Source organism: Acanthopagrus latus, chromosome 16 (genome assembly GCF_904848185.1).
Source record: "Acanthopagrus latus isolate v.2019 chromosome 16, fAcaLat1.1, whole genome shotgun sequence".
NCBI classification, from domain to species: Eukaryota; Metazoa; Chordata; class Actinopteri; order Spariformes; family Sparidae; genus Acanthopagrus; species Acanthopagrus latus.
Genome location: NC_051054.1, coordinates 23,950,586 through 23,969,206, shown reverse-complemented (window position 1 = coordinate 23,969,206; position 18,621 = coordinate 23,950,586). Strand labels below are relative to the sequence as shown.

At 41.8% G+C, this 18,621-nt stretch overlaps 1 protein-coding gene across 1 annotated transcript in view; it reads left to right on the top strand.

Annotated features, from left to right (window-relative positions):
* Positions 1-3,305: 3,305 nt before the first annotated feature.
* daam2 (dishevelled associated activator of morphogenesis 2) overlaps positions 3,306-18,621 on the top strand; it is a 115,592-nt gene continuing 100,276 nt past the window's right edge. The window contains exon 1 of the mRNA XM_037071886.1: positions 3,306-3,463. The gene's annotated coding sequence lies outside the window, so the exon portion shown is untranslated. The remainder of the gene's footprint in view (positions 3,464-18,621) is intronic.

Sequence of the window (18,621 nt, the reverse complement as noted above, 5' to 3'; positions counted from 1 at the left end):
GACTCTAACACCAGAATACTAGAGGTTTCCCAAACGATTATTTTTTAAACGATTAATCTAGCGATTATTTTTTTCGATTAGTCAACTAATCTAACGATTAATTTAGCGTTACATGACCAAACAAAAGTAACATAGTAACTGTAACTGTCGTTGGTAACTTATATGAGGAAAAAAAAAAAAACGCAGTTGTAGGCGGAGCAGCGTCTGTCTTCCCACCTTTCCTACCGACGCTTAATCACATTTCTGCCAGAAAAACAGCGTCTGTCACCGGCAAAAACCTTAAACTCACTCACTGGTGGTGTTGCTAGTAGAGTTCTCAATGGGTCGGGCCAGCCCGACAAACCTGACCGGACCCGCAGGTTCGGGCCTCAGGCTTGCTTTTTTATAAAACACATTTCATAAAACACATTTCTTGCAGGTTGTAAATTAAATTATATATTGTTTGTTGTGAAATCATCGCTGTTCACGTGTGGTGAAGAGTAAGTCTGGCTGCCTGCTTCATGGGGAGGGGCAGACACAGACCTGACGCCGCTGCGTGACGTACTCACACCTACAGCCTGACTGGGGAAGATGGAATTGGGTAAAAGTAAACTTGCAACAGGCAAATTCACCCTTGAGGAAAACAATGCAGGTGCGCAGGGGGTCGATTCGGGCAGACTATTCATGCTGGTGTGTCGGGTTCGGGCTTAAAAGCCTGCAGGCCGGGTCGGGTCAGGTTGTAATTTTCAGGCCCGTTGAGAACTCTGGTTGATAAAAATCACCGCCATGGTCAGCCCTCCTGACCGAGACTTAAGTGAACTTTCCCCCAGAAAACAGCCTTCTTCCCTGCAAGTGACAGAGTCACACAGCGACCTGTTTACTGATGGTGATTACGTAATGATGTAATTTAGCGCAAAAAACTTAACTCTTTCTCTTTCCAGGATGTTTATGGGGCCAGGTTCTCAATCACTACAGATTATAAACAGTCTGCAGGTTTAGATTGACAGGGGGGACACCTGGGAAACACACCGACGCCATCATCACGTCACTTTAGGAGCCGCAGCACAGCTTTCTGAGTTATACAGCAGTTTGTCTTTACTCCAGTGGTGCTTTGTTCTGTGTGAATGACCAACGATGGAGAATTGACGAACCACCGCTGTAGCATTAATGCAGCGTCTCTATGAGAGAGAGTTGCCTGTACCAGAGATAATGTGAGGAAAAGCGAAGATTCCAGGTCGACCTACCTTTGGGCTAAATGACTATGAAATAATCCTCATCTGTTCTACTGATGGCTCAGTGCTGCTCCAGATTTTACAGTCTGGTCTGCACCTGGACTGGCCTCTTGTTCCAAAGGACATAGCCTCATCTGTTTTCCAAACTTATGGGGGTTGTTGGCCAGATCTTGGCCAGAAGATTTTGGCTACCTGGGAAGCTATCTTTTACAGTTTTTCAGGATTTTTTATTTGAATGGAAGCACAATGACCACAAATTACCAACATTGACTGCTACACTATTCTGTATGTGGTAAGAGCTTTCAAAGCTGTTTCGTGCTAATAACATGAAGGAATTTAAGGAATCCCAAACAATACAGGGAGCAGCTGTGTTTCTGCTTTAATTTTTACCCCATATAAAATTGCTTGCTAGAAACCCTTTACTTCTTTCAACTGCTCTTTAAATGACATGAAAAGCAAATCATGAAAAACATAAGTCCTCTCTAACCTTGAAGATGGTTTTAACTGTCTGACCATTCTGCTGTTTGTTATGTGTGGCAGTGATGAACCTGCAGAGATTAAGGTTTGCTGAGTTTTCCTTAATATTGGTCAAGCTCTAAAAATACTCTATCCTACATTTCCCATAGGGCATCTGAATGCAACATTACCAGGGTTACAGCAGTTTGTCTAAACTTTAGTGAGCTTCTTCTGCAGCCACTGATGACATTATACAACTGTTTTCCCAGGTTAAAGTAACAGTCCTTAAGACAAGTGAATATACTCCTTATGTGCTGACAGAAAACATGGCTGCAGTTGTGTCTTGGTGACCTGCCAGGTTCTAAACATATTCTCACTTTTATCAGTCAGAATTCCGTGGCACTGAGTTGCTGAGTCCCCATTACATTCATCACTTCTGTGACATCCTGACAGTTTTGTTTAAGGACCTTCAGTACCAATTTCTTTCAGAGGAATGATCGCACATACTCTACCCAACGACATCACAACAGGACTCATTTCATTCTCAATCACATGAAATTAGTATTGATGTCCATGTTCGAGCCCAGGTCAAAGTGGATGCCCAGAATTTGCAATTAATGGAGGATTATAGGCTGTGAGGAGATCAAAACACAGCCAGTCATACTCTCTCTTCATGTTTCAGAGGATTAAATGCTTGGCAGCTACAGCAGCAAGACCTTTATTTTTGGGAGACATTATTGTACCTTACTTAAAACATGAAATCTGCACCTGTTCAAAATAACTTCAGTTTGTTTGGATCAGTTATATTCACTACAGATTCTTCTGCCAGTCATTTTCAAGTTCACACAAAATGAGAATTAAGTAGTTAATTCCTCCTTCCTAAAGTTTCTGGCTGCCCTGAGAACCCAAACTGAATTGGAAAAAATGTATTTACACACTCAACAACTGGCCGAGTGTCCACTTCAGACAGGGTACTTGCTTTTACCTTTGGCATCTACACTGAAGATTTCACCTTTAATAAGGGTGTATATAACATTTTTGTTTATTAGTGTTTTAAACAGGTTGCCATCTACTCCCATTGTTAAGGGGAATACTGCAACACCGTTTTGCTGTGAAGCTCCAGAAATGTTTTGTTGATTGCGAATCTTTCCGGGAATGGAGTGAGTGGATCATGAATCAATTTAAATTTTTGGGTGAACTTTTCCCTTAATTGATAAATTGCTTGTCTACACATAAGCTGCCAAAAGCCTTTGAAAAATGCTTGTCACAATTCACCAGAGTGCAAAGTGACATCATCATCATTTACTATCCTAAATCACAAAGGAAAGCAGCAAATCCTCACATGTAAGAAGCTGGAACCAGAAAACATTTGCAGTGCAGTAACATGTTATTGGATGCTTGGTTATTGACTGGTATCAATGACAACATGACCGAGATAATTCACTATTAATGAAATGAAATGGGAAAACTGGGATTCCGCCCCCCCCAAAACACACACACACACATACACACACACGCACACACACACACACACAGGAGAGACAGACAGGCAGACAGACAGAGTGCGGTAGCTTTAAGAGGGGAGGCGTGGTGCTGCTGTTTTGACCGATTTGTCAATCCCTTCACTCGCCACTATCATTCAGCTGAATGAGCAGCCCCGTACAGCCAGCGCAGGGTATCGGCTCTTTGTATATTCAGCCCGCAGAAGGACTCGATTTGGTCATATTTGCTTGGTGACAGCGACAAGGGATTATTATTACCGGGCAGTGACTGTTTCTCCGCAAGGAAGCTGGGAGGTAAGTTGACGAATTTACTGTAAATCGAGCTGAAGTGACGGCGCCGTGTGATGGTGCTCACCCCCCAGTTCCCTCTTCAGCAGCCGTGGAGGCGAGGCGAGCCATCGGCTGCGAATTCACACACTGCCCGTGTGGAAACGACACGGTGGAGGTTCTGATCGAGTGCTAGCAGCTCATTTTGCAACTGAAATGAAGACAGAAGGTGTGAGATGGAAGCCTGTTTTGCTGGCTGCTGTTTTCTTTTTTTTTCTTTTTTTTTCTTTTTTCCCCCCGTTTATCATGCCAATTAAGATCCAGCACTTGATTTGAAGCCTTCCAGTTCGCTGGTTACATTAATATTAAAGGGAAACGTGATGCACGACTTAATAGCACCCGTTTCCAGTTCCAGTGGAGCACTTTACTGACCGCGTATAGATGCATATTGGATCATTTATATGCATTTCTGCATACAGCCTGCTCCCATCGGTTCTTCTTCAGTGGATTTGCCGTATGGTGACAATATGAACATTTTCGGTTCTTGATAGAGTTCTGTGATGATGTGACTACATGCAGCCTTGGCATGATGCGCAGTGCATTTGACCCCGATATTAGGCGGCTGCATGTTCATCAGGCTGAACGGACAGACATGTAGGTTCTGTGAGCATCCAGAGAGGGCGCTGCTCCGTCACTGCACTGCACACCCCAGTCACACTGTAAGAAGTGTCTGTTGACAAGAAGACATCATCTGAGGTGATGAGTTTTATGATTAGATTTCGCTCAAATGTGCTTAAAGATTTAGTCATTTCTCCCTACTTTTCCATTTTTCCATTTGCCTTTTTCTCCTACGAAATTTGAATGTCAATATCTTGATAAAAGACAGTAAAATTCTTACAAACTAAAATTCTTACAAACTTGTCGCCTCTTTGAATGATATGCTCTAGTTAGACTCTAGTTAGCTCTTTCAGACTGAATGTCAGCACACATTCCTTGTCGTGATCGACTCTTCTTGCAGTGTGCAGCTGTTCCTATTCTCTTGAGCTAAATTTGGCTGCACTAACATTTCAGGTTGTGTTTTCCATCCAGACATCAGCATGTCAAAACATTTGCTCCTGTAACATGAAACAGGTGTGTCTAAATATTAGAAATGAATCGAGACAGTGCTGATCATCTCTCACGTCACTTTCAGCTTCTGAACAGTTTGCTTTGTACCAAATGTACGGCAAAGCAAAGGCAAATACTTTGCACACTTTGGAGCATCCATGCGAAAGCTCCCACTGCTAGTCGGTTTATGGGATTGATAGGCATCAGGAGCTGTTTTAATCTCGCTGAACATCTGGCAGAGATGCAGCGCTGGATCCTCTCGGTCAGTTGTTGAGGCTTTACAAGCACAACGGCATGCTAAGCACAAAATTATCCCCTCCTCCTCAGCCACACAACTTTTCCTAAGGAGTGCTTAGTATCTGCTACGTTCCTCTTAGTGGATTAAAATTGCACTTCTTACGAGTATCAAACAAGCCACAGTTATCCTTTATTGTTTTTAGCCAGTTCAGAGAAATAGAAAAAAAAGCGGGAACAAAGTAAAAACGATGATTATGGGTGAAAAGATTGAAATGGATTAAGACATAGAAATGACATTTCAATCTAGTTTACCCATTGGGAGTTAGTGGATTTGTCAGTGTAAGGCAGCTGAAGGAATTCTCAACAATGTGTAATGTCCATACTTTACAGGCATCAGTAGGCTACCCACTGAAGCCCCAGACTTGGTTAATTGATGTCAGTACTGGATGAATTTATTGAGAAGCCCTGCACTATAGCAGAGCTGCAATCCATTGAGCTTTTAATACACTTTAAGCTTTTTCACAGGTTCAGCACCAAATTGCTCACACACAAAAAAACAGGAATATTTGGCTGTTTACTCTGTAGTCAGACTGGAGCAGCTGTTCCAGCAATTTGGCTGGAGTATTTTTAGGTCCGCTGTTTGGATTATTGTGAACATCCTTGTCCTACTACCTGTGTGTTTTTAGAAGGGAGGGAGGGAAGAAAAATAGGTCCGTCATCCAAGACTAACATGGCCACTGGGCTGAGGTGATCTACTCCTGGCTGTGCCCATGCTGACAGAGCTTTTGGTTGTGTTTCTGTGGCGGAAGGGTGACTGAAAGCCTTGGTCAGCTCAGGGTGGCTGCGTGTGTGATACCAGGTATTGGCCACACGGGGCTGTGGTGTGAGAATGTGCCCAGTCTAAACTACTCTGCCATGGAAAAAAAAAGGTGGCTATGCAGCAGGGGAAATACAGGGCCATTGTTCACAACCAGCCACTGAGGCTGAGGCGTACTCACTTCCACCAGGGCCAGATGTTTTGGTTGGCAGTTGACTGTGCCAACTGGGGCTGTAAGGTGAGAGTCTGGCGTGGTGGGCAGGACATGGCAGGAGCTGAGCCAAGGCAGACTTTTTCTTCTGTATCCCTAACCAGGGGGTCAAGAATCCCCAATTGATTTGACTCTTGACTTTAAGATCATGATTCAATTAGATTTTTGACTGAACTGTTTTGTTTCAGCATTGACAGCTATGAATTTCTCATTTACATTTTCAGATTCTTCTTTCAGAAGATAAGTGTATGTTGTATCAACAGCTTGGCTTTACTCAATCTTCTACGCTTAAGTCACATTTACAGTGTAAGGTATTGTGCCAGTTTCTACTCCTACCCACGTTTCTGTTTGTGTGGTGGTCAGGGAGCTTACTGTATCTGAGAAGAGCTTCTGGCACAGAGCGAAAGAGTCTGGGAGTAATTAGCTGTGAGGGTATAATCCTATACCAGACACAGCATCTGGTAAAAGTGTGCCCCCCCTCCTCCTCCCAAACAAGTGGTTACGACCCCAACAAAGTCCCACCTCTCCTATGTTACTACTACCTTCATTTATGAGTACATGTAAAAATAGTGAAGCTGGTCTGCTTCGCAGATTTGTTTTTGCAGCAGGGGGTAACCATACTCTCACACCACGAATCATACTCACATAGGCCAGCACAAGGAGTGCCAAACCTCTGAAGAGACACTAAATTGATTGCTTTTTAATTTTTTTTGCAAGCTGTCAGTGACAAATTGTGTACATGCACAGAAGCAGCCTAAAAACTGCACATGAAAGGTTTAAGACACATCTCACAAAGAAGCTGCTCTGGTGTCTGGTGGTACGGAGGGGGATGCTTCTGTATCACTTGCGGGACAGCAGCAGGTTGAACACACAGAATGTGGGTGGGGTGGGTGTTGTCTATTGGTATACTTTGAGCTCTGTGCAAACATCTCCACTGATATTACTGATACTCAGTAGATCAGTACCAATGATGTTCTGGGATATTTTAATCACCTGCTACAGCTCCTTGTGCACAAGTCATTCCAGTTTGTGATGTTTCTCGGCAAAATGCGTTATTATGCTCCTCTCTTTTATTGGTGATGCTAGATTATTTACAGATTTTGACACATTTATTTGAAATGAAAAAATGCATATATTTAAAAGAGAAATAGTAGCTGATTCGTGAGTTTTAACCTCAATGAACAGCCTGGTCCCAACTTATGTAGAGTGGGTCCCAGCCACAGGAACTGTGTGTGCAGGGTTTGCTGATATGTGGTTGCAACAGGGTGTGGTCCGTGTCTCCCATACAGTAGTGAGGCTGTCTTTTGTTGTGAAGAGTCTGATTCAGAGAAGATTTGTAGCGTGGCAAGACAGCCCCGGAATGTAAGACAGCCCTGGTATCAGATTGGGGTTACCCACCAGTGAAGCAGTGCTATGATATGACCTTAATGTAAATTAACTGGCATCTCAGCTCAACAATCTGTATATTTCCAAATTCTATTTTCCTTTTCTGTTCTTTGCATCCCTCTTGCATCTCAGTCTGGTTATCATGGTGTTTATGTGAAGTTATAGACTCTAAATGACACTAATTTCTTGGAAAAACCAACATCCATGGGTCATGTGTCATACCTCTTGGTTGAAGGAGGAAACATCTTGTTCAGTTTGAACTATTAAACAAAACACTGCAGGACATGTTGTGTTCTTCCTCCACTGCAGTGTGCCGTGTACTGTGAAAGTTTGCCCTCAGCGGGTGTCATGTCGAGTCCTGTTGGGACCGATGTGGGCGTTACACGCGGGCCAGAGCATGCACTGGGTCTCGGTGCGGCTACAATTGAGCTCACGGTCCATTTATGTGAACGCGGCTGATCCTCGAGCTGCTCCAGCTGCTCGGTGTGCGCCACAGCGGTGGTGCGCTTTTAGACCATAATACATCCATGGTTTGGAGCAGAGAAAAAACAAATGTGTGGAAACACAAAATAGAGCTGAAAAATGAAACAATGATTAGTTTTGCATCAGTCTGTGGAAGCAGCCTAGAAGTGAACCAATGAGAACAACAGCTCTGTCATTTAACTACTGGAAGATAAGAGTAATGACTACATGTCTTTCTGTTTGTGTTGAGAGGCATATTTACCATGTTAACTCTGTTTTTACTTCATTGTTAAAGCACAGTGGAGCTTAAATACAAGTTTGATGTGAAAAATTTATTTATTTATCAAATAAAGTGGCCTCATGAATTTTTAATTTTTTTCTTAAATCGCGGTATCGAAGTTCCGGCCTTGATGGCTAGACCGCAGGAATTGGCTGGGATATGTTCTTTTACATTTTTATGGGGAACGATATCTGACATTGTGTGATCAGTGATCTTCAAAAGATTAAAAACATTCCCTAATTGTCTACCGCTGCATATTCAATCACAAATAAAGCCCTGGTCGCTTTTTGGCGAGAGTTTAACTTTAATTAAAATATCAGGAGCCCAGACATTTTATTATAGGAAAGACACAAGTTTGGTTTTCGCAGTTCTGTACAATTGGTATCATTGATAGCCAGATTTTATGCACTCTCCCCACTGTAGTGATTTTGGAAACAGTAGCTTGCTGCCTTGACTACCTGATTAGACTTTACTGTTTCCACCACTGGTATAAATTACAGGCAATTTAATTCTTGGTTTCACCATGCATTGTTCTGATTGTGTGGAGGGGAGCTTGAGGCCACAGTAAAGATGGTATTTTGCATGAAGTGTGCATGATGGCAGGGTGATGGGTCCTTCAATCATATCAAGACTAAACAGACAGGGAGCAGGTGCTCATGTAAGGTTGTCTCTCTATGTCTTGAAGAATCACTTCACATCACTAGGAATGATTTAGCACTGGGGTTAATGGAGGATGAGAATATCCTAATATGTCCATACTTCCTGACAGCTCCCTGCCCCCTACCTCTCCATCCTTTGTCCTTTCACCCTGTAGTCAACTAACTCAATGCAATGGTTGTTTCGGTCCCCTGTCTTAATTCAGTCACAGGCAATTAGCTCCTATCAAAATACGCTGCTGGATACAGGGTTGAAACTCAGGCATCTGAGCTCTTTTACCCTGAGCTAATGAGTGAGGGTCAGATAGGTTTTGTCAGTAGATGAAGGGATAAAAAGCAGGAGGGGTTCACTTGGGACCTATGCACGTGCTACCTCGCTGAGCACAAAGCAGCTCTTTCACTTGGGATCTTGAGCACATATGGAAACGTTTACTAAACCTCCTGCGCGTCAGTCCCCCGTATTCTTTCGGCTGCAGGTTTCTTCTCACCTCCACAGCCCAGATTTCCTTTGCTTCTGAAATTTGCTTGAAACTGGAGATTATCCTGCATTAGCCCATTCTCCTTGGTACCCTTCAAAACCTGAATCCAACAGTACAACACTACTTTGAGGTATACTCATTTAAAGTTCTCTTAAGCAAAATTTTCTTTCAGATTCTGAGATGTTCTGTTTTGACCTATTGGTCTGTATCCAGTAGACATAACTGACCACTGTGATTTTGTTTTTTGAGCCACTAAAGTCCACTTACATTCATCCACTTAACAACATGTCTGTATTCACAAGTGCCTAGTTAATATTACTCTCAATTCATTGGTACTTTCACCATGGGACATGGCATTCATTTCTGGCTTTGTTAAAATTTTTCACTTAAGGTTGACCCATGTGAATTCAAGCTCCTCATTTAGTAGTGTTGCTTGCCTTTTCTTGAATGAATTAGTACCCACACAAAATGATAGAAACACTATTTTAACAGTAACACAATGCCAGCGTGACATCATCTCCAAGGATCGGCCTCTAAACTACACAGCTGGGTGTAGATAACGGAGCCGCTTGGATGTTTATTTTTTCCCTTCTGCATTCCAGCTTCTTATTTATAATGGCTACGATATCCTGCTCATGGGGTTACTTCTATAAAAGGAAATTGGAAGACTTTTGCCGACCCACTCAAATAGGAGGCTTGCATGCCACATTTTCTCAGGATGTAACTGTTAGATTTTCAGGAGAAAGACATCAATCACATGGCAAAAAATGGTGAGTTTGGCTTGGGTCAAAGACAGTGGGATACCTGACTGAAGTCTTGATTGAGCGCACCGAAAGAGTCAAAACACAAAGCTATCAACTCCCTCTGGCTTCTGCTTTCTTATTATCCAGGTGTATCCTCAAAGCAGTTTTTCTCCTCATGATTTCTCCTATCATGATTTAAAACTGCAGTAAGGAATTGTGAAAAGAGGCTGTGTAAAGTGATCAGAATAGATGCAGCCCTTTGTATCAGAGATCAAACCTATGTTTTTGTTGAGAATATACTCCACATATGGTTAACTGTGGCTTTGACACACGACTTGGTCCAGCTGCCAAGCTGGCCCTCGAGGAAATGGATTGTGTTTACAAAGAGCTTGTCATTATGTGCTTTAAATGAAATTATCTTGACATGTTGGGCAGGGTAACTAATGGCATTCAGTATCTATTTGGGATCATGTGGCTTTGTTTTCCCTTAAAGCAAGAGCAGCCAGCTCCTCTTTGACCTGAGAATTTCCTCTACTTGCAAATTGAGTAGATTGAGTCTCCATTATCAAACTGACAACAAATCATTTGGCCCAGATTCTTTTTAACATGTATTGTTGTTTTCCCAGGATCAATTTGGCCCTAAATTAGCCTAAACTCCTCAACGTTAACAATCCAGATGTCCTCAGTGGCCTGACACCTGTCATTTAGATGGTATGGCAGATGGTATTTGTAGCAATGGATTTTGCTGAAAACAGATTACCTTAATGAGGTAATTTTCCGGTGAACGGTGTGGGTTTGGCCAAATCATCTGTTAGAGGCCCAAACCAGGCCTCTAAGGTTCAATGATTTGCTTAAGCTTACTTAAAGGGTTAACAGGCCTGGAATAAAGTCGAGTCCTTGCTTGCACCACTGAATAACATTCACAGTACAGTGTTTGTCAATCGAGTGTATTCACTGTGAGGGGCCTCTGTACAAGAAATATGACATAGGATGTTCGTCTTTGGGCTGTGTTATTGTAACTATCAGATCTTCCTCCTCTTTCCCTCCCTCCCTCCATCTCCTTGCTTGACAAGGGTCCTTTTCACTGGCCCTTGCAGTTCTGTTTGTGTATTTGATTGTGGGAAAATTTCTTGACTGTCCGTGAGAGTCCCCCGCTCTCTGGAATGACTTTTCCCTTGGGGTCCTTCAGGCTCGGAGAGGCTGAGCCCCACCATTGCTCTGAGACCCCTCTCCTCCCAGCAACCTCTTGTGGTAGCAGTGATAGTGACATTCCCTTGCCTGGTCTTCTGAGTCCCAAACTGCTTGTCTGAGCTGTCTGTGTGTCGCTTATAGCCAGGCTCAACTACGCAGTTTATCTTCTCAGAATGGGGAGAGCTTTCGTGCATTTCAGCACAGCGATAAAAAAGCCTGGCAAAAAGCACTCTCTACCAATAACTCATTTCAGACGGGGGCTGAGATCAAGACATTGATATGTGACACAGAGTTATGAGACCGGGCCAGGCTGTGGTGGGTTTACTTTGGCTGCCCTTGAGGAATACGTCTCCAGAGCTGGATATTCTAAAATTCTATTAATTAGACTTGCTCTAGTTCAGTATGTGTAATTTGACAGAGGGGATTACCTTGTGTGACACTGCATATATAGATTGTGAGTTCCAGTTTTCTTTATCATTGTCATGTTGTACAGTAAGGTACCCCTTATTTTTGAATGCCATCCTTGCCCCTCAGAGCAGGGTTGTTGTTAAAAAGATAAAGGGTAGTGGTTGAAATTAGACAACCCCTCAAGACACTCAACATTTTCAGTTGTCATCAGTTTCATTTATGTAAACAGATGCGACTGGGCATATCTAATATGCTGTCTTCAGCTTTGGTGATGTCTCTTGCTTTACCATGGCAATTGTGGTACTCACAATGCCATTTGTCATTTATCTGATGGAGATAAAAAAAAAAGAATGGACGCTAGCAATTTGTTCACAACTTAACATCATCAATCAAGTCACTGAATATAAAAGAACATTGCCAGGCCACTAACGGTGCTTTATAGACTAAAACATTAGCAACCTTGGGTCCTACTCTACAAGTGTGCATTGATATTGGAGAGCGGTACCAAGTGCCTCAACATCACTGTTGGACTTAAGTTAACTTTCAGGAGTCATATGCCTTTACGATGTCTTCTTATAACTTTAAAAACTAAAGCTGTATTTTTCCTTGCTACTGACACTTCAAATCCAGACCAATTTACACACAGGAGAAAAGCATTAAGTATGAAGCAAGCAAAGCTGAACACGAATTCATGATTATCATTCTCGCAGAAGGGGAAAAAAACTGTCCTGCAACGTCATGAGTGTTGAACATTAACGTAACAGCAATGCAGCCATTTGGAACCAGATCTGTGAAATAAACAACATTTGGAAGATCCATGTTGATCTAGAGATAGTAAATGTTCCACATGCACCCACTGTTTTCCTCATTCTGGAGGCCTTACTGTGTGCAAAAGGCACAGTGACGTGACAGCTGTCTATCAAAAACAATCGACAGAGGGCCTCAGAGATATTAATTATTCATAGTAAATATTCATAAAAGATCATCATAAACGTTAAGTCATCATTGAAAGTGTTGTTAAATTCAAGTAAATTAACACTGATCATTCAACACTGGCGTATTGATTGATCTTGTAGATTCTAGATAAAACGAGTTTACAGATAATAATTTAAGAATAATTGACAGCTAGCTAGTGAATGTTAACAGTCACACATAAAATAATAGCTTGTTTGTCAAATCCCAGGGGCTAGGTGGGTCATGACCCCCCCCCCCCATCTCTAGAAACATTTCATTTGTCTCCCCAGTATGTAACTGTAAACCCAACTAGCAGTGTTCATAGGAGCAATTTAATGTTTCATAGTGGACACAGTGGCAAATGTTTGTTTGCAGAGTTACAGCAATAATTTTAAAGTCCAACTCAGGAATTTATGTAGTTTTGCCCTCCATGGTCGATATTAGATTTTCAACCCTGCGGACACCTCCACTGTTGCATCCTAGTGAAAACACTGTCATGCACAAATCAACAGTAACAGTGTAATGTTTGCTAGCTAGATGGTAAGGTACTGAGATATCAGCAAACTAGTAGTGATACACTTGTGCTAATAATACATACATAATACATTGAAACAACAGAGAGTTCTCAGATCCCCCAGTTTGTGTGCCCTTTAACAAACCTCCACTGAGATAGCCACATAGCCCTTACTAATTCCCTCTACCCCTCTATTTCAACAAGAATCAGGACACCCTACTCCTGAGATGTAAAGGCAAAACAGCAAGGGCAGGGCTAAGTGTTTTGAGCAAGGGGTTTCATCAAATATATTGTACTATTCTTATCCTGTCATCACCTGCCGGTATAGGAAGCAATTAAACTATAAATTGTTTGATCTGAAGAATAAAAAATGGTCTGAACAGTACATTATCAGAAAGATCCTGCCAGGTGATCTCACTTTATTTAAAACCAAAGCCCATTACTAGACAATAAAATATTTTATAAGCTCAACACCCTCATAATTCTTGCTAAGAAAAGTGGATAGCTAAATTTGGCTTCTATATCTTCCCATGCATTTTTCTCCAATCACGTAATGACTTCATGGAACACTTCAAACTAGCTCCTAAGTAGAATAGAAAGCTGTGACAGGCACTTTTAATGTGTTCTTCAGACTCTCTCTCAGCTTGTAATGCGTCATATGAGCTAACCTCCATCTTATTGTGTTTGAGTTTTGAGATGGATGGGCGAATGCAGCTGAGGATCCAGGAATGATAACATATGGTTCTGTCTTTTTGCTATCGTGTAACTCAAATAGACAAACACCAGTGAACAGTGAACCTGAGCCATAGATCCTTCATCCCTGGCAAGTTCTTTTCAAAAACTCTTTTTTGCCAAGTGACAAACCGCGTGGTTGGCAACAACCAAAGCATTCAGAGACCGTATGAATAGGGGTCTGTCTCAGGAGAGGCTTGTTGAAATGGGGCCTTTGGCTTTTATCCCTCTGGAGAGGCAGACTGATCTCGCAAAGGTTTTGTGCTGGCAGTGCACTTCAAATGGACTGTTGAAAGGCAAGGCGTTTATTTGTGCTGCGTTATAAACTGTGTCCTTTTCCCAGATTTAGCATCTTTGGGTGTTCCCCCCCAAGCACAACCAGACTATTCTTTCTACTCTTTACTGCTGCTGTTCTTACTTTCACCTGCAATAATACCCCTGCTTCTCCCACTTGTCTGTTTTACCACTTGTTGATGCTTTCCCTGTGTACCTGAATTGTCAAGAAGTTCTTCTCAGTAGAGCATGATTTCCCCTGACCCAAACCCAGGACCCACTGGGACCTGTGAGGACCCTAGAGAGAGGGGATAATATGCAGCAAAGGGTCTCGAACCCTGGGTCGCTGCAGCAAGGACTCAGCCTCTACACATAGGGCACGCACAGGTATGCTGCAACTGTGGTAATAACTGCATGACAGGGTAACACAAAAAGCCTCAGAGGAGTGGAGGCTGTTGTCTTCCTCCTCTGATATACACATATAATCATCACCATCCTCTGGTGGTGAATATCCCATGTGGACTTCCTGTGACCCCCTCAGTGCTGTTCCTGTTAGTACTGGGATACTGGGCCCTCTCTTATCCTACTCTTAATCCTCCTGCATCGTGCAGCAGCCCCTCAGAGCAGTGTGCTGTTTTTTACCCCCCTTCATTTGTACAAACTAGGAAACTATCTACCATCAGCATTCAGGAAGTGTGGGGGTAAACAAACGACAGGAGCCAGCGGGGGAAACTCAAATGACCCAGCCATGTCCTAGCAACCATAGAGAGCAGGTTATTTTTGGTGGTTTCTCTATCCATGTGCATTGTGATAGAAAGAAGGGCTTGCTTATATTTGTTTGTGTCGTTTGTGCACTTGCAATTACAAGGGGTGATAAAGCGAAGAGCTTCCTTTCATTTTACACATCATCTCTGGCTGTGCCATGAATCAAGGTGTTTCCAGTCCTGCCAATGACGTGCAATTTCGAGTGTATTCGCTCCTGTACATGCAGTTCTTTGCGACTGTGGTTGTGTAGCTCTCTTCTCACTCCCTTCAAATGATATGCTGTTGGTAGTGGCTGAAGCTACCAGTTTTCCAGTCACTTAATGTGTGTAGTTTTTCTTTGTCAAACAGAAGTGCCAAGAGAGCGACAAAGGCAATGCTGCATATGTGTATTTGCTTATATGTGCATTGAAAGGTCCATCCTGTCAGCAATGGAGTGATGGAGAGATAACCCATAAGCTATTACTGTGTATTCCAAAACTTGTGTCCGTTTGTACCACACAGAAATGAGTCTACACTAAGGCTACTGGAGACGGATACAGTACAATTATCTCTGTCTCTCTCTTTGGATTTCTACCTCTCTCAGTTCAATTCAGTAACATTTCAATGAGCTATGTTGGCATTAAAAGACCAAGACCATCTAAAGCAATTATCAATAGTAATATTGATAACCAAGTCAGTCATATATAATCTAATGATGACAGTTACAACAACAGTAAGATGTATAAAATGTATAAATGTATAAAATGTATAAATGTATAGCTACTGTATATGTTCAACCCTAATAAAAAGGCCATTGTTATTCGAATATGACAGTCATTACCAAGCAAACAAGCAATTTGACTACGAAAAAGGACAGTCGGTATGACATCTGATTGCGTTTCACTGGGTCTATATTTAGCTGCTCAGATGTAGTTTTGTGATGTGTTGTTTTGTGCTTCGCCTGATAAGCATTTTTTGAGTCAAGAGTTTTTCCCTTTCTGAGTATGAGTAATATTTGTGGAGAATTTTGGGAAAGAATAATGCTCTTACTTCTGTAGATTTTTGGCAGTGTTGTTTAAAAGTTTTCTGTGCGCCGTTCACGTTCTAGTTGAGCCATGTAGAAAATGGCTTTTGTTTTTAAAGTCCAGTCTCCCTCAGTCACACAATTCAGCCCCACCTCCACCTCTCTATCTGAACCTTCACATTGTGCAGCAGCTGCAGGGATTAGCTGTGCCATGTAGTGTGAGGACCCTGAAAGATATTGTTATGATCAAAGAGCGAGAGAAAGAGGTGAATTGTGTGTCAGCAAGGTGGTAGGGATGCTACTGGACTGTAACCAAGTCCTTGACCACATCTACTGGGAGTGATGCTATCAGTGAGGTTTGGATTAGAGGTATTAGGCAGACAGACTAGACTCTTGGTGCAGACCTCAATGCCGCTATATCAACCCATACGCATGTCCCTGTCGACCCCTCCCCCACCCCCATCATGCTGCACTGAAATAAACGAAATCCCTCAAATGCACGATTAACTCGGGCTATTTCAACAGTACAGAGATCAGCTTTGATATTGCAAGAATATGCAGGATTTATTTATTTACTTATCATATGACTAAAATACTTCTTGAATAATGACTGACAACTATTAGTCTATGAGAATGAAATGACATTTTCTGTAACTTTACCATAAGTTGACATTAATCAACATTGTTAATACAGTAATAATTAATGAACAGTTAACTAATTTGTCTAGTAATTATTTACTTATGGTGGTGATGTTAACTAACCTATACGTGTGTATATATGTGTGTGTGTGTGTGTGTGTGTATATATATATATATATATATATATATATATATCAACTTCCTATTTTCATTAGTTAGTACAGTGATAAGCATTGAGTAAGTGTTAAAGAACTTGGTAACATTGGTAACATTTACCAAGAGTTTGCATGTTAATTAAATTTTAACTAGAATGTGGTTGATACAAATTTAAATGTCGGCAAGTTCCCAGCTAAGTAATTTTATTCAGAGAAAAATGTTTTTGAAATATTTATTTAAGGGTATATTTAACATATTTAACCATACTAACCAACCATCAGAAGCATATTGAATAACCATTATTTAAACATACCATACAATGTTTTTGAACCTTTAATTTAACCCTTAATAAATATTGTAAAAGGTCTGTTATACAGTGACAACATGATAGTCTGATTGTTGTTGAATAGAGTTCAAAGATTAAAGCAGGATGACATTTCGATATCTTCTTTCTTATCTGGATCAGTTTTCTTTCAAAAATAACACATTTTCAAGAACTCTTCATAATCTGTTTCTAAAATCACCTGGCCTCCTTCACTCTCTCACTCATTCCCTTGGATCTAAATGACTTGTGCTGGGCCCTCATTCGCTGCCAGGTTGCCTTGCTGATGGGTTGCAGTATATAAACGAGGTGATGTTTGTGAATTCTTATGTCTTGGCCCGTGCAGGGTGCTCCCATGGTCCTTGGTAGGGAGCAGGGCGCATTATCAGTATTTTTACATCTGGCCCATTTTTCACCTATTAGGTGGGATAAACAAAATCTTTGTGGTCCTGACCATACCACTTGCTTTAGGAAGTATTGGGAAGGAAATGAAAATGAAGCAAAAATGGAGAAAACACAAAAGAGGAACAGTGATGATATGGATAAACTGAAATGGGATTCAAGAATTTTCCTTTCATCATCTACAAAAATCAAAGGTCTGGTAATGTTGTCCCGCGCTCTCAGTATATATAAATGCATACTGTACATTGCTGTAGAGCACATATGAATGTACTCTCACACACTCTTCCCTTGCCCTTCCTGACATTCTATCCAAGAGCTTGCGGAAGAGGAATCGGATCTGCTGATCAGAGGCCTGCAGTTTTGGCTGGTGAAACAGAATAAAGGGAAGAAGCCATGCTGTGATTCATTCATGCGTTGCGTACATTTGAACTCACACACGTAGACACTAGCTTGCTTAGAGCACAGCTGACACAGTATTAAAACAGACGCTGATCACAAATTTGTCTCAGGCTTTTGGCTACTGGTCAGTGCTATGCGGTTCATTTCCAAGATCTCTTCCTTTTTTCATTAAAATCCACTTCTTAAAAACTTTAAATGCAATAGAATGTCATTTGTCATTACTTTTACTGTAGTGTATTTATAGCAGCGTTATTCAGGTTTGGATGGAAAGATGCAGACTGCTCTCCGGCTTGGCTTGGCTTCCTTTTTTCACTGTTGCTCTAGTAAAACACTAAAACACTAGACCAAAGCTGAGGAAGCCATTTTGACTCCCCTAAGGAACAGTGCCCCTCAACTAGGAGGCTGTTGACAGTGGGAGAGCACGATGGTGCTAAAGGAACCCTTCTCCTCGTTTATTGATCGGTTTCCTTCTTCCAGTCATCTCAGTCTCAAAGATCAATGCCCATGATTATTGAAATGACCGCTGTGCGAAGTTGTGAAGCTATGTCACTGAGTTCTATTGGATATCACGCCCTCCATCCAAGAGGGCAGCCACGTTAACTGTGAAAACCACATCACAGACTGTGATGGTGATAATAATGACAACAATAATGCCAGTTCTCACTGCAGTCCTAGGTGAAAGAAATGGAAGATTCTTTGTTCTCCAAAGGAAACTAAGATGCAGGGAGAGGAAAAGCTGTGGGGGAAAAAAATGCTGACACACATTTTTTTTCACCCAGCATGCAATGGGACAACAGTTCGAGGCCCAGCCAGACAATTTAACTTAGATAGCATCTAATGGGAACAATATGGGTTGATCATACACAGTGGAGCAGATGTTTAATAACTCAGAATTGTACTACAGGGGTCAAGGCTTTTGTTCGGAGCAGGTTTTCATGCTGTAGGGGCCAGTGAATGGGACAAATACTCATTGTGGGACAACTTTTCTACACTTAACAACCCACAGATGTATTTCTGCAATTATTGTGCATTTTTGAAGCATGGATAAG